General features: G+C 38.0%; 1 protein-coding gene across 2 annotated transcripts in view; it reads left to right on the top strand.

The window, feature by feature from the left end:
• The first annotated feature begins 292 nt into the window (after nt 1-292).
• Nucleotides 293-16,183, top strand: part of RNF13 (ring finger protein 13) — a 147,163-nt gene continuing 131,272 nt past the window's right edge. The window contains exon 1 of one of the 2 annotated variants that reach the window (XM_058551073.1): nt 293-433. The gene's annotated coding sequence lies outside the window, so the exon portion shown is untranslated. Of the gene's footprint in view, nt 434-552; nt 650-16,183 lie in introns of those variants that run through there. The other variant, XM_058551079.1, reaches the window with a different exon arrangement.

The raw sequence follows: 16,183 nt of genomic DNA, 5'->3' as shown, positions 1-16,183 counted from the left end.
GGCGCAGCAGCGCCCACAGCCAACCCCCTCGGCCAGCCTAAGCCCTCCCCGCCAAAGCGGATCCTGCAGCCGCGCTCCAGAAGCCGCCCCACCCTGCGCCGCCCTGCCCGGGAAGCCCGGTCACCGGGCCGAGAGCGCGACTCCGCGCACCGGGTACCTCTCCGCGCGGCGCCGGGGCGAGCAGCCAGAGCGGCGTGGGAGTGGGAGGGAGCCGTGGAGAGCAGCTCTCTGGCCCAATGGCTTTCCTCGGCCTCCGGGCGCGGGCCAATGAGGCGCGCGGGGCGGGACTTCCGCCCGGCCGCGGTGTTGTTGTCCGCGCTCCGACTCCGGCTGCGGGGTGGGTGCGGAGGCGCAGTCATGAAGTCGGGCTAGGGACTTCTCCCGCAGCGACGCGGCCGCCGAGCCTGTTTGTGCGGCGCGGCCAGGCTTCCAGGTAAGAGCCGCTCCGGCCTCGCCGCGGACGGGCGGGCTGTCCCCGCGGGCCTGGCCCGCAGAACACACCCCCTGGCCGCCCTGCGGCTCCGAGCGGCCCCGCCGCTGGCGCCCTGGCTGCTCCTCCCCGGGCTGGGCGCCGAGGAAGTGAGGCTTTTTGCAAAAAGAAAGTAAAAGTCCTGCCCTCGGAGGACCGAGTGCCCCCGCATCCTGTCCGGTGAGTTAGTGTGTAGCTCAGTTGTTGGTTATCCGTTTTGTTCTCACCTTCCCCTCCTGAGATGTCCGGAAGGCTTCTCCTGGTCCAGCGCTTGCTGCATAGTCCCCGGGCGAAATCGCTAGACTGTAGTTGCGGGGACTCTTTAGTCTCTGAAAAAAAGAGAGCAGCCACCTCCTTTCTTTCTAGCCTCCCCCCTCCCCCCCTGGAAGCTCAGATCTGAAGGTGGGACGTGACTCTGCTAGGGCCGGATTCCACGTCGCTGCCCTCTTCCAAGTCAGCAGCCCTGCCAGCACGCTGATTGAGTGCACGCGCTGATGAAGAACTCTGTCCCAGGCAGGGAGTGGGCAGACCCCGGAGCCACGCATCCCAGAAGCTCTCACGCAACTTTGTGGCAGCCGCTGAGTGTTCTCTGCCAGCTTTTCGTAATTTCCTCTATTTTGTCCTAATCTGGCAAGAGTAAATTTCCAGAACTGTCGTTTCATCCTCGGTTTCAGCACCGTGGGCAGCTGCTCAGGTCCCCTGTTGTGGCCCCAGAGCCCCTGCCTGTTAACTGTGGTGGGTGGTGCAGCAGGAACAGCGAAAACGAATGCATTCCTGTCCACAATGATCTGTTGTTCTCCAAGGAGGTCTGCAGTTTTTGATACAATATAGATAAGTAAGACGGGTGTGCCTCTGAAGAGTTCTGATAGGGGAACAGATCAAGATTGAAGGGAGGGCTTGCAACGGTTTACTCTGTTTAAGGACAATTTTTAATGGCTCGAGGAGATGAGCTCCACTTCTGAGTAGCAAAACTTGACTGTGGTAGCAGTAACTTTAAACAGGAGGTAAGAACTGTGCCTGCAGTGTTGTAGTGGAGGGCCCATGGCGGCTTCGTAATAGATTGTGCAATTTAGTGCATTGACGTTAACATTAGAAAGAAAGAAACAAAGAAAGAGAGAAAAAATATGCAAGGATATCCTAGGGAGTAAGAGTAAATATTTCATGAAGCTTTTGTTTCAGTTTTTTGGTTTTTTTTTAAATATATGTGTGTGAAGAAGAAGAAGATGTAAATGCATACTATATTATTGTGGATTATGGCAAAACCCTGGATGCCAAATTTGGGAGTCAGACTGGGTTCAGCCTTCAGCTCTGCCACTTAATAATTCTTAACACCTGTAAATAAGGGAAGAATTGTGAGAATTAATTAAATTAGTTAAGCCTCAAAAGTGTTTTTTTTTTTTGAAAAGGTTGGACAGAAGCCTAGTTATTTCTCTTTGTGTTAGGGCTGATAATTGTTTTATTAATATATTTTTTTACCTCTTTCTTTGCTTGAAGCCAGCCAGCTTGATGTCTCCATGTGTAATAGTAAAACATGGACAAAATTTTGGTTTGCAAGGTTTAATACTGGAGGATTTGGAATTAGTTCTCATCTATCCTTGTTTAAAGCTCCCTTCTTTCTCTCAAGCATTTTGGAGGGGCCTAAACTGTTACTAGTGTTCAACTCCCTTCCTTTGATGTTTTTCTGCATCCCAGAGTAATATAGATTTATCAGAAGTTTTTCAGGCACTAATTTTAGCAAAGCAAGGGCAGGACTAAGGGTATGATAGGTTTATGTCTTCGAGTTAGTTGGATAGGAAGGCATTTTGTGTTTTATAGTTCTTGCCATGAAGATGTAGGAAATGAAATGGCTTGATCACATATCACGGTATACTTACTCCACGTTGTTATGACCTAAAAATGGTTGGCGTTTAAATAAAAAGTATGATTTTGGACATTTTAAAATCTGGGAATTAATAATGTTTAGCAGAAGACAAAATGAGTTTGAATCAAAATAGTCTTTTGCACCATTTGACATATTACTACCATATGGCATTACATATGGTAGTTTCACATGACATAAAAAAGGGAAGAAAGTTGGTAAGCATTTTAGTTTTCTCAAAAGAGGAAACAGAATTAACAGACAAGTGAATTTCTTTTAATAAAGCCTGGTGGTTAGTCATTGTTTAAAAATTCATGTATTCTGCAAATATTTATTGAGCGTATATCAAAAAATAGTATTAAGCTTTTACAAAGCTTTTACATTATGCAAAAGTTAACTTGGAAACAATGAGAATATATGATTGGTATTGTCAGAATTTATATATCATAGCATATAAATAACAACAACAACAGTAATAATACTAGCATTGATTATTTATGGTGAGCCCAGGGCAATTCTAAGCGCTTTATATTCTCTCATGTAATTCTCACCATTAGTGGTAGATAGTACAGTTATCCCCTTTTTATAGGTGGGGAGGCAAAGGCATCACAAATACACAGTTTGCTGAGTTTGCACAGGTTGTTAGTGGAGTCACTGGAGTTTGAACCTAGGCATCCTGACTAGAAAGCCTGTCTGTCTGTAGTCATGTTTTATTAAAAAAAATACAGAATGCTATTGGGTTATTTTGGATTCTTTACTTGCTGGTTTGGATGACCTTGGGTAAGCTCCTTTGGCCCTCAGTTTCCTCAACTCCTTCCTCAAAAATATAGTATTTTTGTGGGGAGTAGGATAATTTGTAAAGCACTAGACACAATGTGTGTTCAGTAAATGATATGTCTCAGCCTTTTTCCTTTCACTGAGGATGTGGCCATTTGAAAGATTGTTAGCAGTTGGAGGAGGATGGGAGGAGAAAGATTGTTCCACATAAGGACATTGCCCAAGCAAAGGTATACAGGTATGAAAGCAGAGAATGTTTGCAAAGGTTGTATGTTTAAGGAACAGGCTGGTAAGGATAGATGGATACAGATTATGGAGATCCTTAAATACTAGTCTAAGGATTTTTGTACATGATTCTTAGTTGAAAAGAGCTCCTTTTTATGGATATTAGGCTGGAACAGAAGTCCAGTGAAGGAGTGGAAGCTTGAAGGTCTGAAGGGATACCATGGAGTTTAATTACAGTGACGATGGTGGGATTGTAGTGAAGGGTATAGATTTAAGAAATGTTGACATTGGCATTGGGAACTGACCTGAGAATGGGCCTGAGGCAAACTTTTGGGAGGATAGTGATCCTGTTAAAAAAAGTAAGGGTATTATGATGAAGAACAGGTTTTGATGGAAGGGGATTTAGGAGGAGGATTTATGATACAGATCTGAGTTTTGGAGCTGAGTTGTTGTTTGGACTTTTGGAAGTGGGAACTGGGAGCTGTGTGTATTCTATGAAAAGAGAAGAGACTAGTTGCCCACATTGTGAGGAAGTGGTCTAATGCAGTCATACCCCTGTGGTTAAAGTTTCACAGGAGTAATGTGACTCCTGAAGGTCCTCAGAAATGGAAATTTGTCACTTGATAGAGATGTACCCACTTTTTTCCCCGTAACATATTTTATGTCTTGGGAAGACAGGAGGGAAAGTAGTGGGGAGGGAAAATTTTGGAAACCTATTTATTTAGATTTCTATTTATTATTTCAAAAGAGAGCCAGTAAATTGGAGGCTCACTGAGAATTTGGAAAGATGCTGTGATTTTTTATATAGTGCCAGGCCTTTATACACACGTTGAATGTTGAATTGTTGTAACAACTCCAAATTTGTTATTTTTGTCATCCTCTCTTTGTTACCCTGAATTGATTAGTAGCAAAACCTTTAAAATCAGAGAGCCTGTGTGCTTCTTATGGGGGCAGCAGGGAAGAGGGGACCTAGAGAGATTGTATTCTACTTATAGCCGAGATCGTGGGAGAAGAACCTCAGAGGATAAGAGGACCATGGTGTGGTATGAAGAATAGAGATTCTGTGAATGAATCCCTGTGCCACCCATTCTCTGGCTTCAGTTACCTCATTCTGTAAAATGATGATGATAATACCAATTCTGACCTGTTATAAGAAATAAAGGAGACCCTTTATAATGGAAAAAGGGCTCAAGTCTAAGTAATAGAAGGACCTGTAGGTTTCCTTTCTTAGAAGATTTTCTAGGGTTTGGTGCAGTTGGGTAGGACATGATGTTAAACAGTATAATTATCCATCTCTGAACTATTTTTAGTTCCCTGTAATACAAGGCCCAAGTAACTCGCCAATCAAATAAACAATTGGATATTAGCCTCGAGCATTAGGACAAGGAAAGGTTTACATATTCTGTCACACTGTTGTTGGAAACATTACTTGGATCCTGCTACTTACGAGTGTTTCTATAGCATTCATTCACTCAACAAAGATTTATGAAGTGCCCTTTACGTCAGGTACTGTTTTAGGCACTCAGAGCACATCAGTGAACCAAAGGGACAAAAATCCTTGCCCTCATAGAGCTTATCTTCTGGTGGGAGGAATGAGATATGTTTTAATAATGGAAAGTAATTAGATTATCCTTGTACTAAGTATTTATATAATCACAATTTTAAACAGATAATAATAAGAGTACTATACCAAATTGTGACTAATCTTGTGGAGCACTTGGAAGGAAGGGACTGTGTTCTTCTTACTCATGTGTGTCTCCCCATTTCCTCCTCTTCCCAATGGAATGACTTAGGTGTATTTAATACTCAGCAGTGTAGGTACTCACTAAATGTTTATGATGGGGAGAAGGAGGTTGTGTTCAGGCAGGGGCCGGATCTTAAAGGAATCAGTTAAATGTAGCAAGTATTAAGGACCCATGTACTCACTAGATTGAGGGTAGGAAAAAAGAGAAGGGTGGTATGAATCCTGTTGCCTGGTTTGCCTATGAGGTTGAAATGGAAATAAGGTTATATCGTAGCTGAAAGCATCAACATTAAGGGAATATGGATGTTACCCAACTTGCCCACTAATTAGTTGGTGACTTTGCATAAATATCTTGACTTCTCAGTTCATTTCCTCATTTGTAAAATGAGGTAGTTGGAATTTTCCAGTTAAAAAAATCTGCTTTTAAGACTTCTTACAAAATGTCTATTGCTGTAATGTTTCACTTTACTAATGTAGATAAGATAGAGCTGATCATGAGCTTCCATTGAATAATAAACTAAATTTATACTCTTAGTTAATAACCTAGATGTTTAAAAAAAGATTATTTGATGTTATTTACTAATAAGACTGCATTGTAATTTAAAAAAATAAAGCAAAATATAGCTTAACGTATAGTTTCCCCTTTTGCCATCAAGTAGGAAAAATAAGCCATAGTATTTTAGACCCTAGGAATGGATCTTAATAGTTATTCATACTTTAAGTTTACAGCAGCCTTTGATTATTGTGCTAGGTGCTCAGTATACCAAATCAGAAAATGTATAGCTCCTAACTTCAAGGAGTTTAAAGAATAGTGAGAGTGATGAACAATTTACATTAGTTTTGTTACATTGTGGTGCCACAGAGGAGGCACGTAATGAGAGGCAGGGAGAGAAAGACTGAGGAGGAATGGCAAGGGGCAAAGCGGGAAGACATAGGCAGAGCCAGTGGATGAGGAATTTTCTGTGGTGAGTCACGATTTAGTTGTGAACTTTGTTCTGAAAATTGTTTAATCTGTGAAGGATTTTATGGAGGGTGTAACATGGTCAGGCATTTTTTTTTGATGAGGAAGACTGACCCTGAGCTAACATCTATTGCCAATCTTCCTCTTTTTGCTTGAGGAAGATTGTCGCTGAGCTTACATCTGTGCCAATCATCCCAGTATGTGGGATGCTGCCACAGCATGGCTTGATGAGCAGTGTGTAGGTCTGTGCCCGGGATCCAAACCCGCGAACCCTGGGCTGCCGAAGCGGAACATGTGAACTTAACCATTATGCCACTGAGCCAGCCCCTGGTCAGGCATTTTTATATCTACCTTTACATTCCTCCTAAGAGAACGATCCAAGAGGAAGATATTTATGTTATTTCTAGTTATTTCAATGGTGTAGTCCTACTTGAGGAAATCAGTTTTTTAACTCTGAAATAAATCCTGAGGAACAGTGTTAATTTGGTGTTTTTAGAGTATCAGTAACCATGAAATATTTGGACGTTAAACAATTGAAATGTTCATAGCCACATTAATGTAAATTGGAAAGACACCTAAAATTTTTGGATATTTTGCTCATAGAAATAAGAGAGCTTCTGATCAGCACAAGAATTTGATTTAAAATCATTTCTAAGGGGCTAGAAATTTGAAGTTTAATTGATTGAATGTGACCCTAGTTCGGGCTCAGTTTCTAATGATCAAGATATCTAGTTAAACTGTATAGAGGGAATGAATTTGCGGGGGGAAATAATCTCACCTGGTGATAGGTGAATATTTCTAAATCAAGTCATGAGAGAGAGTAGGAGTTGAACTTCTTTCCTTAGCTATAAAACACCTCATTAAATGTTGAAGAGTACTTTATTTGCCTAATTACTGTGCTTGTAATTTACATGTTTTACCTTCAAAAAGGAAGAACTGTGCTTGTAATTTACACATTTGTCCAACATGTATTATAAACATTAATTGCTGAAAAAATTATTTTTGAGGTGAAATTTGTATAACATAAAATTAACCATTTTAAAGTGAACAATTGAGTGACATTTGGAACATTCACAGTGTTGTGCAATCATGACTTCTATCTAGTTCCAGGACATTTTTATCACTCCAAAATAAAACCCCACACCCATTAAGCAGTTGCTACCCATTCCCTGCTGCCCCCAGCCCCTGACAACTATCAGTCTGCTTTCTGTTTCTGTGGATTTACTGGCTCTCTCTTATTTATTCTGGAAATCTCGTATAGATGGAATCATACAATATGTGACCTTGTGTGTCTGGCTTCTTTCACTTGGCATGCTGTTTGCAAGGTTCTGCCGAGTTGTTGTAAGTCACATTGTTGTATCTATCAGTACTTCTTTCCTTTATACAGTTAAGTAATTTTTGTTGTATATATGCACCACACTTTATCCACTCATCCATTGATGGACATTTCAGTTCTTTCCACCCTTCAGCTATTGTGAATATTGTTGCTGTGAACATTCGTGTACAAGGATTTTTTGAGTACCTGTTTTCATTTGTTTTGAGTATATAATGGGAGTGGAATTGCTAGATCATCTGGTAATCCTGTGGTTAGCTTTTTGAGGACTTGCCAAACTGTTTTCCACAGTGGCTGAACCATTTTGCTTTCCTGCTGGCGATGTATGAGGGTTCCAATTTCTCTACATTGTTACTGGCACATGTTCTTTTCCATTAAAAAAAATAATATTATTGCCATCCTTGTGGGTACAAAGTAGTATCTCACTGCTTTTCATTTGCATTTCCCTAATGACTAATAACGTTGAGCATCTTTTCATGTGCTTGCTTGTTGGCCATTTGTACATCTTCTTTGGGGAAATGTCTATTTAAGTTCTTTGCCCATTTTTTAATGTGGTTGTTTGTCTTTTTATTATTGAGTTGTAAGCGTTTTTATATATTCTGGATATTAGACCCTTATCAGATTTGCAAATATTTTCTCCCATTCTGTGAGTTGTCTTTTTACTTTCTTGATAATGTCCTTTGATGCGAAAAGTTTTTAATTTTGATGAAGCCCAATATATTTATTTATTTATTTGTTTTTGTTGCTTATGCTTTTGGTGTCATATCTAAGAATCCATTGCTGAATCCAAGGTTATGAAGATTTATCCCTATGTTTTCTTCTAAGAATTTTATCATTTTTCTGTAAGAATTTTATCATTTTAGTTCTTCCATTTAGGTCATTGAACCATTTTGAGTTAATTTTTACATATGGTATGAGTTAGGGGTACAACTTTATTGTTTTGCATGTGAAGCCAGTTGTTGCAGTACCACTTGTTGAAGAAATTATTTCCCCATTAAATGTCCTTGGCACCTTTGTCAAAAATCAGTTGACCATAGATTATGGGTTTATTTTTGGACTCTCAATTCTATTCCTTTGGTCTGTATGTCTGTCTATATGCCTGTACCACACTGTTTTGATTACTGTAGCTTTACAGTAAGATTTTGAAATTGGAAAGTGTGAGTCCTCCAGCTTTGTTCTTTTTCAAAATTGTTTTGACTATTTGGGGCCACTTGCAATTCCATATGAATTTGTTTGTCGTTAGTGCCGTAGTGTCAATTCTGACTCCTAGCAACCCTCTGTACAGCAGAGCGGAACCCTGCCTGGTGTTTTTGCACTATCCTCTCACCTTCTGGTGCTGTATCAGCCAATGCTTGGCTGCTATTCATAGGGTTTTGATGGCCAATTTTTTCAGAAGTGGGTGGCCAAGTCCTTCTTCCTAGTCTACCTTAGTTTGGAAGCTCCACTAAAATCTGTCTGCTATGGATGATCCTGCTATTATTTGAAATCCCAGTGGCGTGGCTTTCAGCATCATAGCAATACGCAGCTGCCACAATATGACAACCGACAAATGAATGGTGTGGTGCCCTGACTGATAAGTGAACCCGGGCTGTGGTGGTGAGAGCGCCGAATCTTAACCATAGACTACTAGGGCTGGCCCCATATGAATTCAAGGATTAGCTTTTCCATTTGTTCATAAAAAGCTATTGGAATTTTGATACGGAGTGTTTTGACCTTGTAGATTGCTTTGAGTAGTATTGTCATCTTAACAATATTGTCTTCCAATACATGGGATATCTTTGCATTTACTTAGTCTTTGATTTTGCTCAGCAGTGTTTTATAGTTTTCAGTGTACAAGTCTTTCACCTCCTTAATTAAATTTATTCCTAGATATTTTATTCTTTTGGATACATTTATAAATGGAATTGTTTTCTTAATTTCATTTTTGGATTGTTCATTGCTGGTGTGTAGAAACACAACTGATTTTTGTGTGTAACGTTAAGTGCTTTTAACAGTCATTTATTTTCTTTTTTACCTATATAAGCTGGATCATATAGGTAAATAAGAAAGTAGAAAGTGGAACACTAAAGAATTTTGATCTCTATGATGTATGATTATCCTGAATATGAATAATATAGGGTGTCCTAGCATAGTATTGAATGATTATTTAATTATACTTATACTGTTGCATTCCTGGTATCATGTTACATATACTTGGCCATTATGATAGAAGATAGAACGTTTCGTTTAAGCTTGAAGAAAGGTGTAAATTTATAATTCCTCTTAACAGTTAATTTTTTTTTTGCAATTTAATTGTAATGTAACAGAGAAAGCCTTAGGGATAAACTAGATATATCATGGAATCCAGTTTGAGATCCATGAATAATAAAAAGATGGGAACAGAAGCTAGTTTGAATATGTAAAATATTATTACTATATATTAGTTTACCTTTTTTACTTTGAAATAAGTTTTCAAATATTTAGCCTTAAAATTTCATTATGAATAGATATAGGAACAATTTCAACCTCACAGGTAACTAAAGAAATGCGAATTTATACAATACAGTAGGCCCTCTATATCCATGGGTTCAGCATCCTTGAGCTCAAGCAACTACGGATCAAAAAGCCTATGATCATTGTGTTTTTACTGAACATGTACAGACTTTTTTTTCTTGTCATTATTCCCTAAATAATACAGTGTAACAACTGTTTACATAACGTTTACATTGTATTAGGTATTATAAGTAATCTAGAGATGATTTAAAGAATATGAGAGTATGTGTGTATGTTATATGCAAATACTATGCCATTTTATATAAGAGACTTGAGCATCTGCAGATTTTGGTATCTGTGGATGGAGGTGGGGGGATCCTGGAACCAATCCCCTGTGGATACTGAGGGGCAACTGTAATTGGATGGTCTAAAAAGGCTGGGATTTCATGACACAGATCTGTATTTGAATCCTAGCTCCACTATTTAAGAGGTAAGTGTCATTGGGCAAGTTAGTTACTTAAAAATAAGAGCATACTTTTATTTTATTTTTTTATTTTTTTAAACATACTACAAAGCGATAGTAATTTATTTATTTGTTTTTCCCCAAAGCCCCAGTAGATAGTTGTATGTCATAGTTTCACATCCTTCTAGTTGCTGTATGTGGGACACGGCCTCAGCATGGCTGGAGAAGCTGTGCGTCAGTGCGCGCCCGGGATCCGAACCCGAGCCGCCAGCAGCGGAGCTTACCGCTAAGCCACGGGGCCAGCCCAAGAGCATACTTTTAAAGTGCTTGCTATATACGCTGGATGCTTTTATAGGCACTTTATGTTGTCGATCTGTCTCAGTTTCCTATCTTTGTGGAAAGACAGTGGAACCTACCTCTATCTGTTGGTAGTGTTGTGAGGATTAAAAGAAATAATGCATATTAAGTGCTTAGCCAAAAATGTAGTAAGCATTCAATAAACATTACCTATTTTTATCATTTATAACTTCACCTGATGTCAACAAAGATAAGGATAATCAGTGCAGTGAAATGCACATTTATTTGGAAATATTAATAGGAACATTTTTTCTGGAAAGCAGTTTGGCAATATGTATAAAGTCTTAAAATGTTTCTTTGGCGTAGTGATCCCACATCTAGGAATCTGTCCTAAGAAAATAATCAGAAATGTGGAAAGAGATTTACATTTATCATAAAATTATTTGTAATTGCAATAGTTGGATTCAACTTAATATTGAACTGCAGGGGAATAGTTAAAGTCATGATTTAGCCATATAATGTAACATTCAGTAGCTATTAACATCATGTTTATGAAGGGTTTTAATAACAAGGGAAAATGTTTACAACCTAAAGTAAAAAAGCATACAAATTATAATACAGTATGATACAAATGATGTAAAATATGCATGGAGAAAAGACTGTTTTCTGTTCCAGAAAACAAAGAAGTGCTTAAGAATGATGAGTCAAGAGTACACAGAAGCCAGTTTGAATGAGCCTCTACTGGCCAAGTTGGGGACTGTTGGGCATCAAAATAATAATTACTGTAACAGATTGTAACCCATTGAATAAAACAGTAATCCATGATTCCTACTGATATAAATGAATAAATTGAAAATTTGAAGAGAAGTCGGCTAGTGACTGTGGTAGACAGAATAAGGAGCCCCGAAGATGTCCACATCCTAACATCTGGAACCTGTGACTGTGTTACCTTACATGGCAAAAGGAACTTTGCAGATGTGGTTAAGTTAAGGACTTTGAGGTGGGAAGATTATCTTGGATTATCTAGATAGGCCCAGTGTAATTACAAGGGTCCTTAAAAGTAGAAGAAGGAGGCAGAAGAGGGGTTTGGAATAATGTGATGTGAGAAGAAATCAATCTGCATTGCTGTCTTTGAAGATGGAAAAAGGGACCACAAGCCAAAGAATGTGGGCAGCCTCTGGAAACTGATAAGCATAACAGTCAATTATTGCGCAACTTAAAACATCTTTATTTTAAAACATACGTGGATAAGAGCCTAGACTAGAATAAGAAATTTGTGTGACTTTTAAAAATAAACGATACTTCAGAGGCTGGCCCAGTGGTGTAGTGGTTAAGTTTGCACATTCTGCTTCGGTGGCCTGGTTCTCGGGTTTGGATCCTGGGCCTGGATCTACACATTGCTCATCAGGCCATGCTGTGGCGGTGTCCCGTATACAAAATAGAGGAAGATTGGCACAGTTGTTAGCTCAGTGCCAGTCTTCCTCACCAAAAACAAAAACAACAACAAAATAAATGGTACTTCAAAGAGATTGTGGGTGCTCTTTCAGATTCTGCACCTTGATAACACACTAATGGCCATATATTCACTTTTCTCTTTCCCCTGTTAAGTGAGAGAAACACTGCCTTATTTAAATACTGTTAAGAACAGAAAGATAACTGTGTCAATTATCAATTTATTTTCTTTCTGCTCCACACTCTCCCTTCAGTACCTGCTCTCCAATAATGGACTGGACTCGAAGCATTTCTCCTTTACAAAGAGCGTGATGTTAAGCTTTTTATTTTATTTTATTTTATTGCTATTTTATTGAGAAATAGTTGACATACATCACTGTATAAGTGTAAGGTGTACAGCATGACGGTTTGGTTTACACGTGTTGTGAAATGATTACCGCAATAGGTTCAGCTAACATCCATCTTCTCATATAGAAACAATAAAAAGAAAAAGTAGAAGAAAAGAAAATTTTCTCCTTGTGATGAGAACTCTTAGTATTTACACTCTTAACATCTTTCCTGTATTATCTTACAGTGCTGTTAGCTATAGTCACCGTGTTGCACATTACATCCCTAGTACTTATTTATTTTATAAGTGGAAGTTTGTACCTTTTGACCATCTTCTTCCAATTCCCCCTTCCCCCACCCCCCGCCTCTGGTAACCTACAAGAGTCTGATCTCTTTTTCTGTGATTTTGGTTTTTTTTTTTTAGAATCTACATATGGGTGAGATCATATGGTACTTGTCTTTCTCTGTCTGGTTTATTTCATTTAGCATAATGCCTTGAAGGTCCATCCATGTTGTCACAAATGGTAGGTTTTTCTTATTTTTTATGGCTGAATAATATTTCCTTGTGTATATTTATACCACAACTTCTTCATCCATTCATCCATTGATGGATGTTTAGGTTGTTTCCATGTCTTGGCTATTGTAAATAATGCTGCTGTGAACATGGAGGTGCTCATATGCTCAAATAACGCATATCTTTTTGAGTTATTGTTTTCATTATCTTTGTATGTATTCCCAAAAGTGGAATTGCTAGATCGTATGGTAGATCTATTTTTAATTTTTTGAGGATCCTCCAGACTGTTTTCCATAGTAGCTGTACCAATTTACAGTCCCACCAACAGTGCACAAGGGTTCCCTTTTCTCCACATCCATGCCAGCATTTGTTATCTCTTGTCTTTTGGCGATAGCCATTCCAACAGGTGTGAGGTGATATCTCATTATGGTTTTAATTTGCATTTCTCTGATGACTAGTGATGTTGAGCATTTTTTCATGTACCTGTTGGCCTTTCATATATCATTTTTGGAGAAAGGTCTGTTCAGGTCCTTTGCCCATTTTTTAATTGGATTATTTGTTTTCTTTGCTGTTGAGTTGTATGAGTTCTTTATATGTTTTGGATATTAACCCTTATCAGATAGATGGTTTGCCAATATTTTTTCCCATTCTGTAGGTTGTCTTTTCACTTTTGCTGTGCAGAAGCTTTTTAGTTTGATGTGGTCCCACTTGTTTATTTTTGATTTTGTTGCTTGTGCTTTAGGTGTCATATCCAAAAAATCATTGCCAAGAGCCACATCAGGCAGCTTTGTTCCTTTGTTTTGTTCTAGGAATTTCATGATTTCAGGTCTTACACTTAAGTCTTTAATCCATTTTGAGTTAATTTTTGTGAGTGTAAAATATGGGTCCAGTTTCGTTCTTTTGCATATGAATATCCAGTTATCTCATCATCGTTTGTTGAAGAGACTGTCTCTTCTCCATTGGTTATTTTTGGCTCCCTTGTTGAATATTAGTTGACCATATATGCTTGGGTTTATTTCTGAGCTCTCGATTCTGTTCCACTGGTCTATTTGTCTTTTTTTATGCCAGTACCATACTGTTTTCATTGCTATAGCTTTATAGTATAGCTTGAAGTCGGGGAGTGTGATGCCTCCTGCTTTGTTCATCTTTCTCAGGATTTCTTTGGCTATTGGGGTCTTTTGTGGTTCCATATAAATTTTAGGAGTCTTTTTTCTACTTCTGTAAAAAATGCCATTGTAGTCTTCATAGGAATTGCCTTGACTATATAGATGGCTTTTGGTGGTATTAACATTTTAACAATGTTACTTCTTCCAATCCAGAAACATGTGATACCTTTCGATTTATTTGTGTGTTCTTCGATTTCTTTCATCAGTGTCTTGTAGTTTTCAGTGTAGAGATCTTTCAACTTCTTAATTAAATTTATTGCTAAGAATTTTATTGTTTTTGATGCTATTGTAAATGGGATTGATTTCTTTATTTCTTTTTCAGGAATTTTATTCTTAGTATATAGAAATGCTACTGATTTTTGTATGTTAATTTTGTATCCTGCAACTTTACTGAATTTATTGATTAGATTGAATAGTTTTTTGGTTGTGTCTTTAGGATTTTCTGTATATAAAATCATGTCATCTACAAATAGAAACAATTTTACTGTTTCTTTTCCAATTCTGCTACTTTTTATTTCTTTTTTTGCCTGATTACTTTAGCTGGGACTTCAGTACTAAGTTGAATAGGAGTGGTGAGAGTGGGCATCGTTGTCTTCCTGATGTTAGAGGAAAAGCTTGCAGCCTTTCACCACTGAGTATGATGTTAGCTGTGGGCTTGTCTTATATGGCCTTTATTATATGCTCTGTCTATACCTAATTTATGAAGAGTCTTTTTATGACGAATGGATGTTGAATTTTATCAAATGCTTTTTCTGTGTCTATTGAGATAATCATATGATTCTTTTCTTTCATTCTGTTAATGTGATGTAGCACATTGATTGATTTGTGTAGGTTGAACCATCCCTGCATCCCAGGGATAAGTCTCACTTGATCATGGTGAATGATCCTTTTAATATGCTGCTGAATTCATTTTCCTAGTATTTTATGAAGACTTTTTGCATCTATATTCATCAGGGATATTAGCCTGTAGTTTTCTTTTCCAGTAGTGCCCTTTTCTGGTTTTGGTATCAGGATAATGCTGGCCTTGTAAAATGAGTTTGGGAGTGTTTCCTCTTCTGTGATTTTTTTGGAAGAGTTTGAGAAAGACTGGTGTTAATTCTTCTTTAAATGTTTGGTAAAATTCACCTGTGAAGCCATCTGGTCCTGGATGTTTCTTTGTTGGAAGATTTTTGATTGCTAATTTAATCTTCTTACTAGTAATTGGTTTATTCGGATTTTTTATTTCTTCCTGATTCAGTCTTGGTAAGTTGTATGCTTCTAAGAATTTTTCCATTTCTTCTAAATTGTCTGGTTTGTTGGCATATAGTTGTTTGTAGTAGCCTCTTAAGATCCTTTGAATATCTGTGGTATCAGTTGTAATGTCTCCTTTTTCATTTATAATTTTGTTGATTTGAGTCCTTGCTTTTGTTTGCTTCATTAGTGTAGCTAAGGGTTTGTTAATTTTGTTTATATTTTCAAAGAAGCAACTCTTAGTTTGGTTAATCTTTTCTATTGTTTTTCTATTCTGTATTTCATTTATTTATGCTGTAATCTTTATTATTTCCTTTCTTCTGCTCACTTTGGGCTCAGTTTGTTTTTTTTCTAGTTCCTTAAAGTGTAGAGTTAAGTTGTTTATTTGGGATCTTTCTTCTTTATGTAGGTGTTTATTGCTATGAACTTCCCTCTTAGAACTGCTTTTGCTGCATCCCATATGTTCTGATATGTTGTGTTTCTATTTTTGTTTGTCTGAAGAAACTTTTTTATTTCCCCTTTAATCTTCAATGAACCTGTAGTTTAATTTCCATGTATTCATGAATTTTGCAGTTTTCCTCTTGTTATTGATTTCTAGCTTCATGCCACTGTGGTCAGAGAAGATACTTGGTATGATTTCAGTCTTCTTGAATTTGCTAAGACTTGTTTTGTGGCCTAACATATGGTCTATCCTAGAAAATGTTCCATGTACACTTGAGAAGAGTGTATTCTGCTGCTGTTGGATAGAATGTTTTGTATCTGTCTGTTAGATTTATGTGGTATATAGTGTTGTTCAAATCCACTGTTTCCTTATTGATTCTCTGTCTGGATGATCTATCCATTGTTGAGAGTGGGGTATTAAAGTCCCCAACTATTATTGTATTACTGTTTATTT

The sequence above is a fragment of the Diceros bicornis genome, chromosome 2 (assembly GCF_020826845.1).
Source record: "Diceros bicornis minor isolate mBicDic1 chromosome 2, mDicBic1.mat.cur, whole genome shotgun sequence".
Lineage (NCBI taxonomy): Eukaryota > Metazoa > Chordata > Mammalia > Perissodactyla > Rhinocerotidae > Diceros > Diceros bicornis.
The sequence above is the reverse complement of the archived record's forward strand: the minus strand, read 5'-3'. Positions and strand labels throughout refer to the sequence as shown.